This window comes from Cyanistes caeruleus, chromosome 1 (genome assembly GCF_971803275.1).
Source record: "Cyanistes caeruleus chromosome 1, bCyaCae1.hap1.1, whole genome shotgun sequence".
NCBI classification, from domain to species: domain Eukaryota; kingdom Metazoa; phylum Chordata; class Aves; order Passeriformes; family Paridae; genus Cyanistes; species Cyanistes caeruleus.
Window position 1 is genome coordinate 78,539,662 of NC_141701.1, and position 17,604 is coordinate 78,557,265.

Genomic DNA, 17,604 nt, shown 5'->3' on the forward strand with positions numbered 1-17,604 from the left:
TACCTGGATCACACACTGTAGTTGCTCTGTTTGTGACTGGGGAAACATCAATAAAATACATTCAGAGTCCAAGAGATAAAATTATTTCAATATTTTCTGTAGGAGAAATTGTTCATAGATTCACAGGAACTATCTGTTTACTTGATCTCTGACATCTCGAGTCTTTCTTTATGTTCCCTAATTCTGCTCTAGATTCCTGCAACACACTGAAATATGACAAGAGTCATTAAAGAAACTTGTATTTTCACACTTCATGGACTATTGCTCAGTAGTACTACCCATTAAATTACTATTATTTGAATATGTGTATGATTAAATAAAAAAAAATTACATTCCATTTTATATTAGATATATATTACATAAAAGCTACATATATTCTGCTCAGTCTTAGCATGTTTTCAGTTAGGAATAGGTGGTAATGACTCCAGGAGACTCAAGTTCCTTTGAAATGTCAGATTTCACACTGCAGGGTGTAAAGGTGTAGAAGAAAGGCAATCTAAAATATCATGCTTTGAAACTTGGAGCCTATTAATCAGAAGAAAAAAAATTGACAAGGTGACAACATCCTGCATGACAACAGTGAGCTTGATGTGGTGCTCAGCTTTATTAAAAATCAGAATTTATGATGCAGCAATTTAACCTGTTCAGTTGTGGTGACATGAATTGTCCTGAGTGAATAACATACTATATTAATATTTTAGTTGAAATTCCTGGACTGTATGGTTGATTAATAAGCTGTACTTCAGTTTGAGAATATATGGCTGTTCAATATAGCTGGGTTATGAATAATCCTTATTACAGAAAAAGCAGCCTCCTCTGAGGTTCAGAACAGATATGTCAGTGGAGCAGAGGGAGTTGTATTATTAATCCTCCCATGTTCAAATGTATGTCAGCAACCAACAGAGGTCAATACATATCCCACAGCATTATGCAAATGAATGCATTATTAAAGCTTTTTTCTAGTCAGAAGGACTACAAGAATGTCATGAGGTTGTGCAGGGAGAAAATCAGAAGGGCCAAAACCCAAGCAGAACTTAATCTGACTGCTGCTGTAAGGGACAGTAAAAAATGTTTTTACAAATTCTTCAGCAACAAAAGCAGGGCTAAGGAGAATTTCCATCATTTACTGAATACAGGGGGAAACAGTAAGAAAGATTAAGCAAAAGGCTGAGGTACTAATGCCCTCCTTGCCTTTAAGAGAAGAATAGCTGTTCTCAGCTCCCTGAGCTGGAAGACAGAGATGGGAAGGAAAAGGAAATCCCCATAATCTAAGGGGGAATGGTCAGCAACCTGCTTAGACACACACGAGTCTACGGGGACAGACGGAATCCATTCAAAAGTCCCGATGGAGCTGGCAGAAGAGTTTGGCAAACTACTTTCCATCATTTGCCAGCAGTCCTGGCTAACTGGGGAGGTCCCAGTTGACTTGAGGTTACTGTATGTGACACTCGTCTAAAAGAGCCAGAATGTGCAGGACAACCGAATGCTCAGCCCATTTAGCACAGGTTTGGAAAAGGCAGGTCCTGCTTGACCAATTTGATCTACTTCCATGAAAAGGTGACACACTTAGTGGATGAGGAAAAGATTCCAGATGTTTTCTACCTGGACTTTAATAAATCCTTTGACGCTGTGTCTCAAAGAATTCTCCTGGAGAAACTGGCTTCTCAGGACATGTCCACTATTTGCTGGGTATAAAATTGGTTTGATGGCTGAGCCTGAAGAGTGCTGGTGAATGGGGTTACATCCAGCTGGTGGCCATTCACAAGTGGTCTTCCTGAGAGCTCAGTATTGGGGTCAGTCCTGTTAAATATCTTCATTGATGACCAAGTTGAGGGTATCAAATGCACCCTAAGTTTGCAGGTGACACCAAGTTGGGCAGCAGTGTTTCTCTGCTGGAGGGCAGAAAGGCTCTTCAGAGAGATCTGGACAAGTTGGGTCAAAGTGCCAAGGCCAATTGTAAGAGGTGCAATAAGGCCAAGTGTCGGGTCCTGCCCTTGGGTCACAACAACTCCCTGCAGCACTACAGGCTGGGGGCAGAGTGTCTGGAAAGCTGCCCACACAGAAAAGGAGCTGAGTGTGCTGATGAACAGCTGTGTGGGTCTCATCTGTGTGTCCAGGTGGCCAAGAAGGCAAATGCCATCCTGTTCTGTATCAGCAGTAGTGTGGCCAGCAGGACCAGGGCAGTGATTGTCCCCCTGTAGTCATGAGGGCATATCTCAAGTCCTGTGTTTAATTCTCAGCCCCTCACTAAAAGACAGACGTGGAAAAGCTGGAATATGTCCAGAGAAGGGTATCAGAGCTGCTGAAGGGTCTGAGATATCTTTTGAGGAGCAGCTGAGGGAGATGAGATTGTTTAACATGGAAAAAAGGAGGCTCAGGGCACACCTTATCACTTTCTACAACTGCCTGAAAGAGGTTGTAGCAAGGTGGGGATTAGCCTCTTCTCCCTGGCAATGAGCAACAAGACCAGAAGAAAAGGTTTCAAATTGCAGCAGAGGAGGTCTGGACTGGATATTAGAAAAATTTTCTTCATCAAAAGGGTTGCCATGCATTGGGAAAAACTGCCCAGAGAGGTGTGCAATTAAAAGATGTTGTAAAGATAAAAATCTCTCATCACATAATATCTAGACTAAGGACTGACATCAGGAAGGAATAGAAGTGGCTCTGGAAAATATAAAGTGATGCACTAATGAGAACATAGCATGGGAATTTATATTTGATTAGTCAAAAATAAATGCTTACCTATGGAGTTATACAAGAAGTTTGAGATAAAAAAAATATGTGAGAAGACTCTTATCAGATTCCATTCCTTGTTTGCTTGTGTGACTACCCAAGATACTAAACTGTTGATATACATTATTACAGTGAATCGTATGATTGCTTCATGTCCAGGTTTGACTGAACCATGCTACACTTAGAAGCGTTCTGGAACACTGGAACTTCCTGGGAATAACTGGCATTTGAAGTCTTTGAAAATGAGAATCACTTTCCTTTGAAGAACTGTAAAGAAATACAGCTTTTGAAAGTCTCTGCTTACCACTGATAAGCAACCATTTTTGTATTTAAAAACAAAAAAACAAACAAAAAACTCCAATGAAACTGAAAATTACTGTTTTGATGCTCATTCTTGTCATATGTTTCATGGTGGGAAGTCTGCAGGCTTTAGTTACGTCAGTGAAGACCTAGAAAAAATCCAGTGTAGTAGAACAGTTCATAAACCCTGATTCAAATTCCAATTACATGAAGTTAGTAGTTTGAGGAAACAGGAGCATTTAAATTTCTTCATTCCCAAATTCTGACAGTGAAGATTCTCCTCAGCTGTGAGTACATGGCACTTTTCATACATTTTTTAATGCAAGAAAATCATATACTCATATAATAATGCGACCAGGTATATTTCTTGAGGCAGAATTGCAAGGATAATAATACTGCTAATTTGCAAGGAAAAAATACTATTATAATTTTTAGACAGCTTTGTGGTTATGAGTACAGATGGCACAAATCCAAGAAGCACATCTAACACTGCCCAGAAGGAGAAACACAAAGTACTGCCTCTCTAAACTTATTTTGGTTACAATGAGATTTAATAAAACCTAGTTGAAACAATAGCACACTAATGATCTAAAACCACAAAGCATACACAAGCTCTCTCCTTCATGCCTGAAGCATTGGATAGGAAATAACAAGCTCTGGACTTATAAATCCTGTATTAATACAATATTCCATGACCTAATAGGGATTACTATTTCCAGACCAGTTCTGACCTGTGGCACAACAACTGAGAAATTTGCTCAGGATTGTCGAAACCTATCTCAGGATAGAGAGCAGAGTACGCTGATATAGAAGCATTTTGTTGAGCTGCTGGAAAAAGATTGCATTTAAATAGCATGTTTAGTGCATTCTCCTATATAATCACCCTGACTGCAAAGTCTCAGACATGTACAGTGAAGCAGCCACAGATCTCCATGCAGCTCCTTGACAAATCCAAGTATTGACAGTATTCAGGACATGTTCTGTAACCATCTGGACATCATAAAACAGGGAAAAGGAAATTAAATTGGAGATAGCTTGCCAGTTAATTTGATCAGTTCAAAGTTAAGAGTAGCATTGCAGTATTTCCAAGAGGTGACACAGATCTGCATTCCAATTTGTTTGGGTTTTTTTAATTAAAAAAATCATCTGTTTTATAACAGATGAAATCTATAAAATTATTTGGCTTTGACTTAAAGAAAAACAACAAAACAAAATCACACAAACATTTTGTTTGGCATATAGGTATTTGACATTTCAGTTAATGAAAAAATTTGACTTCTTCATGCTACTTAGATTTCATCACATTTTTCCAGTTCTGAGAAAACAATAGGAATCAAAAGATCAGTTATTTTTCCAGCTTTCACTGGTAATATTTAAGTAAGTTTCCTAGACAGAGAACATTTGGATCATGTTCTTTATCAATGTGTCCCTATGTCATATCAACTCCATTCAGCCAAAATACCAATTTTGGCAGACTTTGCTAGATTTTACATCTTTAATTCACTTAAATATGTTCAAAAGATAAAATGAACAAAAAAGAACAACCAAAAGAAATCATCATTGGGCTAGCACCTAATAATATTAGTTCTTTATTGTCTCATCTACATACCTCTTAGCTTGAGATATGCAAATGTGAAATTTGACCACAGATTTGGATTCTGGATGCAAGGTTCATTCATGCTTAGAAATAGATTTACCTGCATATCAGACAACACATATCATGGCTATTGTTTATGATCAGTGATCTGTAAATTAATGTGTAGCACTTTCAGCTTTCATTTCTTTTAAGAATTGCAAAATATATAAAGACTTGTGTGGTGTTCTTACTTGCTAGGATATATATTATAGGGTAATCTATAATACTGTTAATATTAATTAAAAAAACCAAACAAAACAACAATTCTTTCTCTCATCCTACCATGATGATTAACTTCTTTACAGAATAAAGAGGAAAATTCTAAAAATCATGTATGTTTGAAGTGATGATGTTTCTCATCCCAAGTCATGGGGCCCTGCTCTCCTGGAGATGGCTGAACACCTGCTTGACCTAGGGGAGCACTGAATTAAATCCTTGTATGGCTTTGCTTCCATGCACAGCTTTTGTTTTCCCTATTAAACTTTTATGTTAACCCACAATTTTTCCACCTCTTACACTTCCAATTCTTTCCCCAGTCCCACTGGTGGAGGAGAGGGTGAGTGATTGCATTGGGCTTTTTTTGCTGGCTGTGATCTATCCAGGACAGGTGTGAAGGTCAATTCTTCATAATCCCAATGCTGTAAAGATCTCTCCCATTCTTCCTCTGTTTGTTTTCTAAAAATATTTTTCTGCAGTGTTTGAGGTTCAGCAACAGCTAAAGGTGTACACAGAGAGAACTGACAGAGCCAGGATATCAGAACAAAACTTTATGAATCAATCCACAGTCCATGAGATACTAACTCTGTTGATATGCCATGATCAATGCAGTTTGTCTCTGAAAAATTCAAAATTAAGATAATCAGCAACAGAATAATTAATCTTTCTAGGCTGTCATTTTTTCAAGGCCCCAAAGCTTGCTCCCAAAGTGCTCCATATATGAAAATTTCAGAGCACACTGAGTAGTAGCCTTCTCTTTCCATTTCAGCCACCTAATATTTTTGTTAGGAATGCAGAGGGAAAGATAGCTGCTCCTGTGCTTCATACATTTTGCTGCTGATATGGAATTGAGAAGAGATGGCAAAGACCATGTCAGCAACCCTTATCATCATACAAACTTATATTTTCTCTGCCAATACAATTCAGTTACCATGGTGCTGCTTGTGATACTAACATTTTGATTACTTGCAGTCATTTTCAAAGGAAAGGACTGTTACAGTAACCACAGTAGCACTTAGTATTTTTCATTTTCAAAGAATATGACAGGCATTAGCTAATTATTTCTCATAGCCCTTTAATTCTCTTTAGAGGCATATGGAGAGAGGAATTCAATCCTTACTGTAAATAAGCCCAACCATCTCAGCTTTACCATTAGAGTTGGAGCAGGCTAGTTAACACATTATTGACCAGTGCCAGAAAGGTTATTTTTGCAGACATCAACAGCAAGCTGATTTTATATGACACATCTGAAAAACTAGGAATAATTAAATCCTTGCGTTATAAAGTTTTAAGGTTTATTTATAAGGTTATTCCATTGCAAAGTAATGAAGGCTGTTTTTTCAATCCAGTAAATCTCATAAGTAGTCCAAACTTTCAGGACTGTGAGGCATCCTACTGACTTCAGATTAGAAGCCTAAGCACAACTACAGATATTTTACAGGTCTAGGAATGCAGAAACAAGCACTTTCAGGATGAGGATGAGTGTCAGCTGAGCATGGAGGCACAAATTGTTCTGGCACCTAATTCTAAACCTGTGATTTTAGATAGTGCCCTCTCTGTTAGCCACCCAAAAGAAAGCTTGCGAGGTCATTACCTTCCCCTTCTCCTCTCTATTTTACTGAGCATGAAGGTAGCAGGCATGTATTTGAGAGGTGCACAGAACCATAACCATATACTTTATCTTCTACACTACACTCACCAGCAACTATTAAACCCTGATGGTCCTGAAAGGCTGCGAACATTACATATCTAGTGATGCACTCATTAGTGCTGTCTGAGTGTTTGGCTGCTATAAACTCACTGGTTCAAGAAGAAACATAGAGGACTTCTGCTTCAAATCTGCTGGGTTTGTTAGTGAACTGAAACAAAGCATCATCCCAGTGACTCAAAACACAAGTGAATCTTTTTTTAGAATGTTTCTTAGAAAGCTTCTTTGAAAAGGATGGGGACATTTTCTAAATTGGTATAGATTAACCCTCAGACATGGATAAGTTTACCTACACATAAGTAAACATTTTATCTGCAAGTAGCTGGAGGTTCCCCATAAATTTCACAGTTCTTAGGAAAAGAAGTGACTGTATAACAATCCTTGTATGCAAAAAACCCTCCCTTCATTAACAAGCATCATATCATCCTCTTCCTCTGTCATTTCTCTCATTTCTCTCCCTTCAATAGCAACTGTTTCCTTTGGATCTTCAGAATTCTCTGGTTTGAGCTATGCACCTGGTAGTATGAGTAGTCTGGGTAAAGGAATAAAGAGAGCTTTTCTTTTGCCATCAGCACTTTCCTTTATGCACATATAAAACAGAAGGTTCTATGGAAGACTTATCCTCACTATAAGACTGAAACTTGCTTTACCTTAACTGCCATAAAAGTGCACTATGTATCTTGTCTCCCTTTGCAGCTTTTGGTTCTCCATATCCTGCATTTATTGCTCTCTGCATTTCTTCCTTGAGTTCAGCCCTCTTATTTCAAAATTCTTCCCCGAAATTAATGTCTTTTCTGATTTAATTACTAATGGCTTTTCTTCCAAAACAAGGTATGATAGCTAAGAGTATTCCCTTGGCTTGACTCAAGCTTATCATTCTGCCCAGTTCCCATACCTGTCTCTTTCTGCTTCATCATAGCTGTAGGAGTACACATAAGCCAGGCTGACATCTGTATGTAAGGAATGACAGATCTGCTTACCTCTATTAAACCTGAGCTGGATATACTTGCCTTGGCATTTCTGGGAGGACAGTGTAGTGATGGAGGGCTGTTTAATAAAAATATGTCTCTGGGGTTCATTTCCCCAGAAGTTTACTATAGCCTTTAGTGAGAACCCCCAGCTGAACCCCCCTTACTTGATAGGCTGCAGGTGTTCAGTAGCCCTTCTGCCCACAGACTGGAGCTAAGAACTATAGGACACAAGTGCTGACCCCTTCAGGCATCCAATGAAGCCAAGTACACCTCAAACCTCCACTCAGAGGATAATCTAATTTACTGTTTACCATATTAATAAATGTATGAAATGTGAGTCATGCGAGAGCTGAAACCAGTAAACCAAAAGTTGTGCAGTTTCATATTTTATGTTCCCTTTTCATAGGTTTTAGAAATTAAATTCATAAAGGATTCCAGTACAAGGAAGTTTTATGGAAAAGCAAGATCACTCATTAAATGAAAATAATGTGTATGATTACTTGAACTCTAACTCAGACATCCCCACATGAGGAAACACTGGCAGTGACAAATCTGCTAGAGAGAATTCCTTGGATAAATAAATATTTTTTCTCTGGGTCTGGTACATCTCTGGAACAGACTCAATTTTTTAAGTTTCAGTGCAGTTTTCAGTCTCTAACACATTGCAGATCTACTAAAGAAATCTTCTATGCCTAAAATAACACCATTTATTTTAAAATAATCAATACATCAGACAGAGCAACCACAGCACATTGAGCCTTGAAGAAATAGGTTAGCCTAATGTTCTACAGCCCAAGGGAAGGACAGATGGTATTTATATTACCCCTGAATATGAATAAGAACACTGAAGTTTATAAGGCTATTCCATTAACTGGATCCATGACTGGACAGCATGAAAATTGTATTATGTTTCCAGACAAGGTCTTGGGAGAATTGTAACGGGTCCATTGACGTTGTTTTTGATTTTGCCTAAATTAAATGAAGGCTTTACATTTAAAAGATTTTCATTTGGCTATAGATCAATGTTCCATTTCCATTGCAAGTTTCAATTTATCCTGTTCTGGGTCCTGCAAAAATTTTCTTGCTGTGATTTATAGGAATATTTAATTAGCAAATACTATGTAAGTAATTCTTTGTCCTGCAAATGTTTGTCTTATAAAAAACAGTTGAAAGTTACTTACCACTACTAAATGAGACTTTCAACTGAGAATTTTAATTTCAAGACGCATTAGTTGGGAAGCCATCCTCGGAAAAATACAGAGATGTTCCTAGTGGCCTCCCCCTTTCAAAATTAACACAAAGGCATGACTCTGACAGTTATATGATGCTTGGACAAGAATTAAGGAGACAGTGGTGACATAGATGTGTTATGATCTGGTTTAAGTGTCATGCTATTGGTGGAGAGTCACCACTCCAGGCACAGAAGGCTTGATTGCTCAACTGTAGACTTTAATTAGCAAGAAAAAGAAGATACAGTCTGTCTGTGAAAGTGTTTCAGTCATGTTTTCTGGAGACCAAAGTGAAAGTGCAAATCTCCTTCCTCTCCAGCTATTTGCTCACATGTGGGATACTGGATGTGTGCTGAAGCTAACACTCCTCCCACAAAATCTCCTGTGCAAGTCTACGACTGCACACAGGCAGGGGAGGTCCAAAACCACGCTTCTCAGAAGGAGAGAATCACACAAGTCTGCAACAGACAATTTGGGCAGGAGGCAGTGTTCTGCTTCTAGATGATGAGAGAAGTAACTCTCATTACAGCTCATCAGTAATAGTCAAAAGCCTCAGTCCTCTTTCAGCAATAACTGTTCTCCATCCTTTCTATTCCAAACACATCCTCCAGAAAGAGCAACACTCCAAACTGCACACATCAGTTGAAAAGCACATTTCTTTAGGGGACAGATGGCCAGGGTCAGCAATATGGCCACCTCTTCTAAGGCAGTTCTATTTCCCCAGTCCACTCACCTGGAAAATTGTGTAGGAAAAAACAAAAGTAGAAAAGGCATGTATAATTTATTTTATCATATGTGTTGAACAGTTACAGGAAATTTACCACTTCTTTAAAGAATTTGAAAGATCCTTAACTCTATAAATAACCAGACACCAAGAAGGCAAGTACCGTTTAGACTTAGACCTATTATCCATGGAGAAACAGAATTATAGTCAGAGTATGACATGTAACACTTCTGTGCTCTGTGGGACAGGCAAGATCATTCTGAAATTACCACAAAGAGCCAGCATAGAGGAGGAAAGATATGAAACATTCATTCTTAGTAAACTTATCTTCCCTACGAGGAGAAAGATGAGTTTCTTGCTTTGCAACTAAACTAGTTAAAATCCTAATGAAGAAAAGGCAGCTTTGTAGATGTTGTGTGAGTTAATTTTTTATTTTTTTTTAATGCATTAAACTGAATCTTAATGTATTGTAGTTTAACTCCAGTTGGCAAGGCAGCATCACACAGCCCCCTGATCACCTCTCTCTGGTAAGATGGGAAAGAGAATTGGAAAGGTTAAAGTCAGCAAACTTCTTAGTTGAAATAAAGATACGTTCATAGGAAAAGCAAGAGACACACCCACAAGCAAAGCAAAACAAGGAATTAATTCACCACTTGCCATGGCCAGGACTTTTTCAGGAAAAGTAAGGCTCCCTGATGTATAGCATTTTTTTTGTCAAGACATGCCATCACACTCAACATCCCCCACTTCCCTTCTTCTTCTCCTAGTTTTATACAAAGAGCATGATGACTCTAGAAGCATAATGACAAAGAATCTCCCTCTGGTCAATTGAGATCAGCTGTCTTGGCTGTGTCCCCTTCAAAAATTCCTACTCACTGGCAGGAAAGTAATAAAAGCAGAATTGGCTGTGTCCCCTTCAAAAATTCCTACTCACTGGCAGGAAAGTAATAAAAGCAGAATAGGCCTTGACTGTACATAAGGACTACTCAGCAATAAAAAATATTTCTGTACTATCAATCTTGCTTTCAGCACAAATCCAAAATATCCCTTGCCAGCAATAGTGAAGAAAATTAACTCTACCCTAGCCAAAATTGGCACATAATGGTTAAATAGTCTGAATGTCACATATACTGCAGTCAGTTTCATGTGGGACTCTAATAGTCCCAACCATCTGAAAAAGTTCAGAAAGAAATATATAACATATGTAAGAAATTTATGCATGACTTAAGGTACCTAATGAGAATTTCCTGAAGGAAAGTAACCTTAACACAGAGCGATCATCTCTGGTTCCTCTGACCCCTTCCATACCTGCAGCCAAGAGCACTTGGCAGAATAGCAAAAATGAGAGGCTATTGTCGTCTTGGATAATATTAAATTCAGTCAATTACCATTTGGCTTCTGAATCAAATCAATTCAGAAGATGAAAAAAGCCCAAATTATGATTTCCTGCTTTCTACTAGGCAGAACAAACACTGTTTTATCATACCTGGTCATGCAGTTTTTAAGCTGCTCACCAGTTCATCAGCCTCACAGTCCATTAAATACTGTCTTTCCTTGGAAACCATTCCACATGCTCCCTGTACACCTTCACCACCTTTCAAAATATCAGTGTCCCAATCTTATCAAAATTAGAAAATATATGCTATAAGATCTGTAAATATCATAATCTTTTGCTACTGAATATTAAATTCACCGTGTACTATAGCATGCAAGCTATACTCAATAAAAATGCTATTTTTTTTAACTTTTCCTATGTCCAACAAATCAGATGTTCAATGAATCAGAAGTAAACTTATTTTCCTAGATAAAATACCTTTAAAGACAATAAAAGAGGAAAAAAGTAAACAGTGAAATCTCACAAAGATAAAGAAGATGATGGGTAAATGTCAAAATAAACAAGGGTCTTAGATACAGGAGGCAAAATCCTATGGCTTAAATTTTATGATATTAAATGTGATTGCTGGGGGAATTCATAAATTCTAAAATGACAATGTAAAGATGGTCATACCAAGTCCTTTGGAGCATTGAGCTGAAAGTTGTGTTTTGTCATCCTTCTTCACTTTCAGCAACACCTGAAATCAATGCAGCTTTGAACACTGTCAACTGTTTCTTTGAATTAAAGCAAGATATACAAGTCTGAAAAATAACATTGTCACAGGCAGGGTAAACATTGTACATTGCTCAAGAGAAAGTTTCTCTCTGTGGGATTTTTTACTCTGGATTGCAAGAAAATTTCAGAGATTTCTTGTGTATAGTTATATTTTAACAGATAGACATAGTAATTTAAGAGGCATAAATATAGGTTTATTTTACAAGTAACAATAAGAAAAAAACTGTGCCATGGTGTCATGTTTCCATTCTTTTATTTTGTTTAATTTCATTTTATTTTATAGAAGGTGACTTAGTATATTATCTGAGATTGCCATCAATAGATATCAATATCAATAGAGATAACATTATCTTAAAGTATGTTTGATAGTAGATGAGTAGTAGTAACTTAACCTGTTTTCAAAACAGAATGCAGAAGATGATTGAAACATGTAGGGTTCTACTGTCTTTGAATACATTTGGACAACAGTAAGAATGAAGAATATAGAATAATAAAATAGCTTACTAAAATTACCACAGAAACGTCAAGAATGACTGGTAGGACATCTGATGCATTATAAAAATTTAAGACATTTCATGGGCTTTTTCACATAACAGCAATTAAGAACTTGGGCACGTTTGCTTCCTTGTGGATGTGGAGTACATTATTCTTGTGCAATTGTTATATCTTAGGTAGTGCCTTGAAATATTCTAAGAAACCTGAAAGTCTGGAAAACCAATTTTGTCACAGCCAGGCTTTGTACCACAGCAACCCAAATAGGAGGCTAAGGGACTATTAATTTAACTGCATTTCAAACACCTGAATTAGCAAGCTAATTTACCAGGCTAATCTCCTAATGAAATTAGAGAGATGTAAAACCTTCAGTATTTATTGGAGAGATTAATTCAGAGTACTTTCCTTTCTTTAGCCATCAATTTCAGGAATCTACTAAACTAGACCCAGCTGGATTCTTACCCAGATGTTTAAAGCTAGACACCATACATACACATTAAACCCTTGATCTGTAACTCCTTCAACAGCTAAAATGTTGAAATAGTGGTGGAGATTAATAATAGCTCATCTGGAATTATAAGCTAACAGAGCAACATAATCATCTCCATTTCACGACACTCAAAGCCAGTGAGCTAACCCATATACTAAGGTTAATATGTTAAGGTTAATAAATCAATCCCTTCTTTCACATTACTACCTTCCTGGCTAGGCTCTTTTGCAAACATCCCACCTTTTCTTAGGAAATGAGAAATTATGGTAAAATTATTTAGAGTAATAATATGAATACTAATAATACTATAATAATACTATAATAATAGAAAAAGAATTATTACTGGTTTATTTCTCATTGGTTTTTTAATTTGTTTTCCAGTACAAAACTTATCATTTTAGACTGAAGGTTTAAAGTCATTCCAGCATTTCCATAACCTGCAAAGTACTTCACATTTTAATCTCAGTTGGCTTCATAAATTCCATATCCCTACCTTAAATAATAAATGTAGTCAAAGAGCAGTTATTATAACAAATGGAACATTTGACACTGGTTTCTATACAGGTTTTTGTGATGCCTCAAGCAGTTCTGCATGTTGTACATCACAGTACGTATGTGATCATTTAAAAGTTCAGTGTGATTGATGGTTAATTAAAGCTTCTCATAGCAATGAGTCACAGTAACTTCACAGTGCTGATAAATCCCCAACAGTCTGGTTGTCCTTTCTTTTTTAATTATATTGCCCCTGTTCTTTTATGAAAGTTATCAGGTGCCACTAAATGAGTACCTGTATTTTTATGACATGCAAATAGAGCTAATATTGTGTTGATAGATCCACTGAGCTTTACTTTGTTGTGGATGTTTACAAATGGTTTCATAAAACCTTTTTAAGAAGGGATTTTTAGTGCCTGTGTAAACTCATTGTGTGCTGCTTAATTAAGAAGTGTAACAATACAAATAACATTATGGTGTTATTAATCTCTGGCTAGGAAGTGAATTGCTTTTAAGGATTTTAGGGATTCCAACAGACTATATTTTTTTAAAATGTACTTCACTGAAGCATGTTGAATATTCTGTTTATGAATCTGCTGTTTATGAATATACTGAATATGTATAATTTGTTGAATGTACTGTTTTAGTAATCTCTGCTGCTAACTTAGCAGAGTTCATAAATCAGCAGCATAATGTTTAACTCTTGAAGACAGGCCCTTTAATTACTATTATAGAAATTCTTGCTCTATATTCATTTTATTCTTTAATACGAGCAACTAAGAAAAACCTTTAGGGCTGTGCTCAGTCCTTTGTATCCAAACTTAAAATCAAGTAATTTTTTCATTGTTAATAAGAAGACAGAACATTTCTATGAACTTCATTTTTCTTCTCAGGTATGGACTTTGGCTTTAAAAATATACACCGTCATGACAGTCAGGTTAAAAAGGAAATGGAAATCACTTTAGCTTCTTCTGATCAAATGTTCTTTTCATTGTTCTTCCTCTAGATACTTTTACTCATTTGATGGTAAGTTGTTGACCTGAGCTGGTTTTTGTGTATAAGATATTCTCTGAACAACAATATTCATCCAAAGTATGGTATAATTTAAAAACTAAAACAAGATATGACATCAGAAAGAACAGAAACATGACCAATGCTACAGTGAACTTGTGAACATGTTCATGCACATGTTTCTCAGTTAAGATCAAAGGTAATAAATAGAAATAAAGAATGCCCTTTAAATATACTTAGTAGCTGCCACATGCTTTGAAGTGTTTTTTTTTTTTTTCCTGGAGATGAAATAAGAAAGCAAAAAAAACACAAAAATACATATAAAGCTGGATGTACAAGAGTGGAATGGAAAAAGTCTGTTCAAAAGCTTGACGAATGCTTTCCACTCTAACTGACCCTTTCTCAGATCTTATTCTGAAGCCAGAGGACTTTGTCCAGGTTTTGCTTTACCTACCTGTCAACTTAAGAGCAAGACTGTCTTCTAGTGTTAAGAACACTGAGCCCTTTACTTACTGCATCAGAAAGACTTCCTTAAAAAGAACCATTTATTGTTGTCTTCTTTAGCCATAACATTGTCAACTGTTCAAATAGCTCACTTTTGGACAAAGCAATTCCCAGTTAATTGAATTTGTTCCAACAGTTTTAAATTTCTCTGCTTTTGGTTGTGGTAATTCCACATGCAAATAATAAATACACTGTAGCCTCAAACTTTTCCTGTTTTCTGCTGTCAGAAAATGTACTTGCGGAACCATTATTAAATAATATTTTAATGATAATTTTACTGCTACAAATTCAACTTAGCTTGTCCTTATTGGCCCAGGTCTTCAAACAGTGCAAAAGACCATCAATTCCAGTAAAATTATTCAAGTTATGGCAATAGGTAAACAAAATTAAAAACCTGTTCTGTGTTTTACCTGTAATTTTTTTACTACCAAATAATTTCTCTATCATGGGCCAAATGACCTTTTTTTTTCTTTTCTGAAAATGAAATCTTCAAAATGAAGGAGCAATAATTGAACTCACAGACGGCTTACACATAACTGATTTAATATTATTTCATTTATATATAGTCCTGATTTAAAGCTAAAGAAGACATAAAAAATAAACATGTAAAATCACTTGTTTGCTTTAGGGGCTTATCCTTTGGGAGCCAAGACTCGCTTCTTTGGACCACTCCACTAAACAGGATATTCAGCATAACCTCCTAGTTTGCAATTGACATGGATGAAGCAGGATCCTGCTCTGAATCGATCTCTAGAGGAGAAATTGTGCCTGCATCAACTCACAAACCTAGAGTGAGATCTCTGAAATATACAAATAGCCCTGAAATTTGTCTGGCTTTGATAAAACCATGCCAATGTACAAATCCATAGTACAACTGTTTCTCCAATATCATTTGCAGTTCTGGCCCTTCCTTCCTTCTACATCTCAGGAACTTAGAGATAAACCAAGGGATGGAGTGTCTTACCTACACTGAATGCCTGAGTGAATTTGATCTCTTCATCCTGGAGGGAAACAAAAAGGCTGGAAGATGTGGTAATTTTTATTTATTTTTTAAATTAAGTAAAAAGAGGTGGACAAGGTTAAACACTGTATTTCAAAACAAGATAGGGGATAGTAAGATAAGCTAGGAGGAGTCAGGCTCAAAACAGATGGCTGAACTGTGGAACTTCTTGCCAAGCCATATTAGATTGCTTGTTTCAAAAGAGGCTCAGGGGAAACTTGAAAAGGTCATAGAAGACTGATCCACAGCAGGTTGCTAAATACTCAGATAAGATGTTCATTCATATCAAGAGTCCATGACCTGAAAATCGAGGAAGGCTGGAAAGACATAATGTAAGAATACAATAGAATCATAGAATCACTGAGGTTATAAAAAGACATTTAAGAACATCAAGCCTAACTGCAAAGTTAACAATTCCAAGTCTACCACTAAACCATGTCTCTAAGTGCCACATTTACATGAATTCTGAACACCACTAAGGTGACTCCAGCATTGCCCTGGCCAGTGTGCTCCAGTACTTGAGAACCCTTTTGGTGAGGATATTTTTCCTAAATATGCATTCTAAACCTCCCTGACAATTTGCAGTCATTTCTTCTTGTCCTATTTCTTGTTACTGGACAGAAGAGATCGACCCTCACCTGGATACACCCTCGTTTCAGGCAGTGATAGAGTGATCTGGTACCCCCTGAGCCTCCTTTTCTCCAGGCTAAATACCCCCAGCTCCCTCAGCTGCTCCTCATCAGACTTGTGCTCCAAATGCTTCACCAGCTCTGTTGCTCTTCTCTGGACAGCTCCTCAATGTCCTTCTTGTAATGAGGGACCCAGAAATGGACACAGGATTTCAGCTGTGACAAAGTAGAAGGACACAATCACTCCCTATACTCTTCTAGGCCTTCACATTTGATCACTGTCTGAGACAGAATATTAGATTATGTGGATATGTGACTCAGTATAGCCATTCTTACACTTTATTGCAAGTGTGCATGAATCTAAACTAGTAATTCACTACTTTTCATCTATTCCAAGCACTGTATGGGAAGATGAAACATGAAAAGTGGCTAACTTTGACCATATTATGAACTTTTCTTATTTTTACATTATGGATTAATTTCAATCTACCCAGAAAGCATGGCATTAGCTGCCTCACTTTCAAATAGAACAAATATATTAAATCCACAGTGTACCTCCTCCTCTTGTAAATTTAACTTAGCATAGCTCTGTTTTTGATTTTGAATTCATATATAATCAGCTAGGGAAAAGACTCAGAAGGGGTTTCTTCCCTCCTGCCATGTCTTTCTAGACAATTTACACCCACACAGTTGTGACAAATGTCAATAGAACACATCTGCAATTGTTCCATCCTTTATTTGTTAGTTGCAGGATGCAATGATGACCAGATGTAGATCAATGCTACATCTGTTTCCATTTGTTCTGTCCTATTCTGGAGCGAGTTAAAAAGAATTCCCACCAGCCTCCTTTTTCATTTATTCATTTAATCTTCTTAACACTCTTCAAGCCTGTTGCTAAGAGATAATCAAGAGAAGAAAAAAGCTACATATAGAAACTAAGTAAAAGTCCTTACTTTAGGAAAAAAATAATCTTCCAGAGTGCCTAGCAATCTTTCCAGCTGGCAGGAGATGTAATGTATATTATACAGGAACCCAGCTCTGTCCTTTACACCAGAGAGAGATTAGCTGCTCCACGCAGACTATAAACTACAACTGGCAGCCTCATACAATAGGAACAGGCAGCCACAATCCACTGAAACTGATTCTGTGCCAAATGTCTCCAACCAGCCTTACAGCCAAGGGACCAAACCATAATTCTTCAGGTAAATGCATTCAACTAAATGAGTCCTTTCATTTCAGGCAAAGAAGACAGGGAGCAAACAGGAGCATGAGAGACAGAAACTGGAACATACTAGCAGCACAGCAGTGGCAGCCCACATCCAGTATAATTAGCAGTCATTCTGGAACATGTTAGGAAAG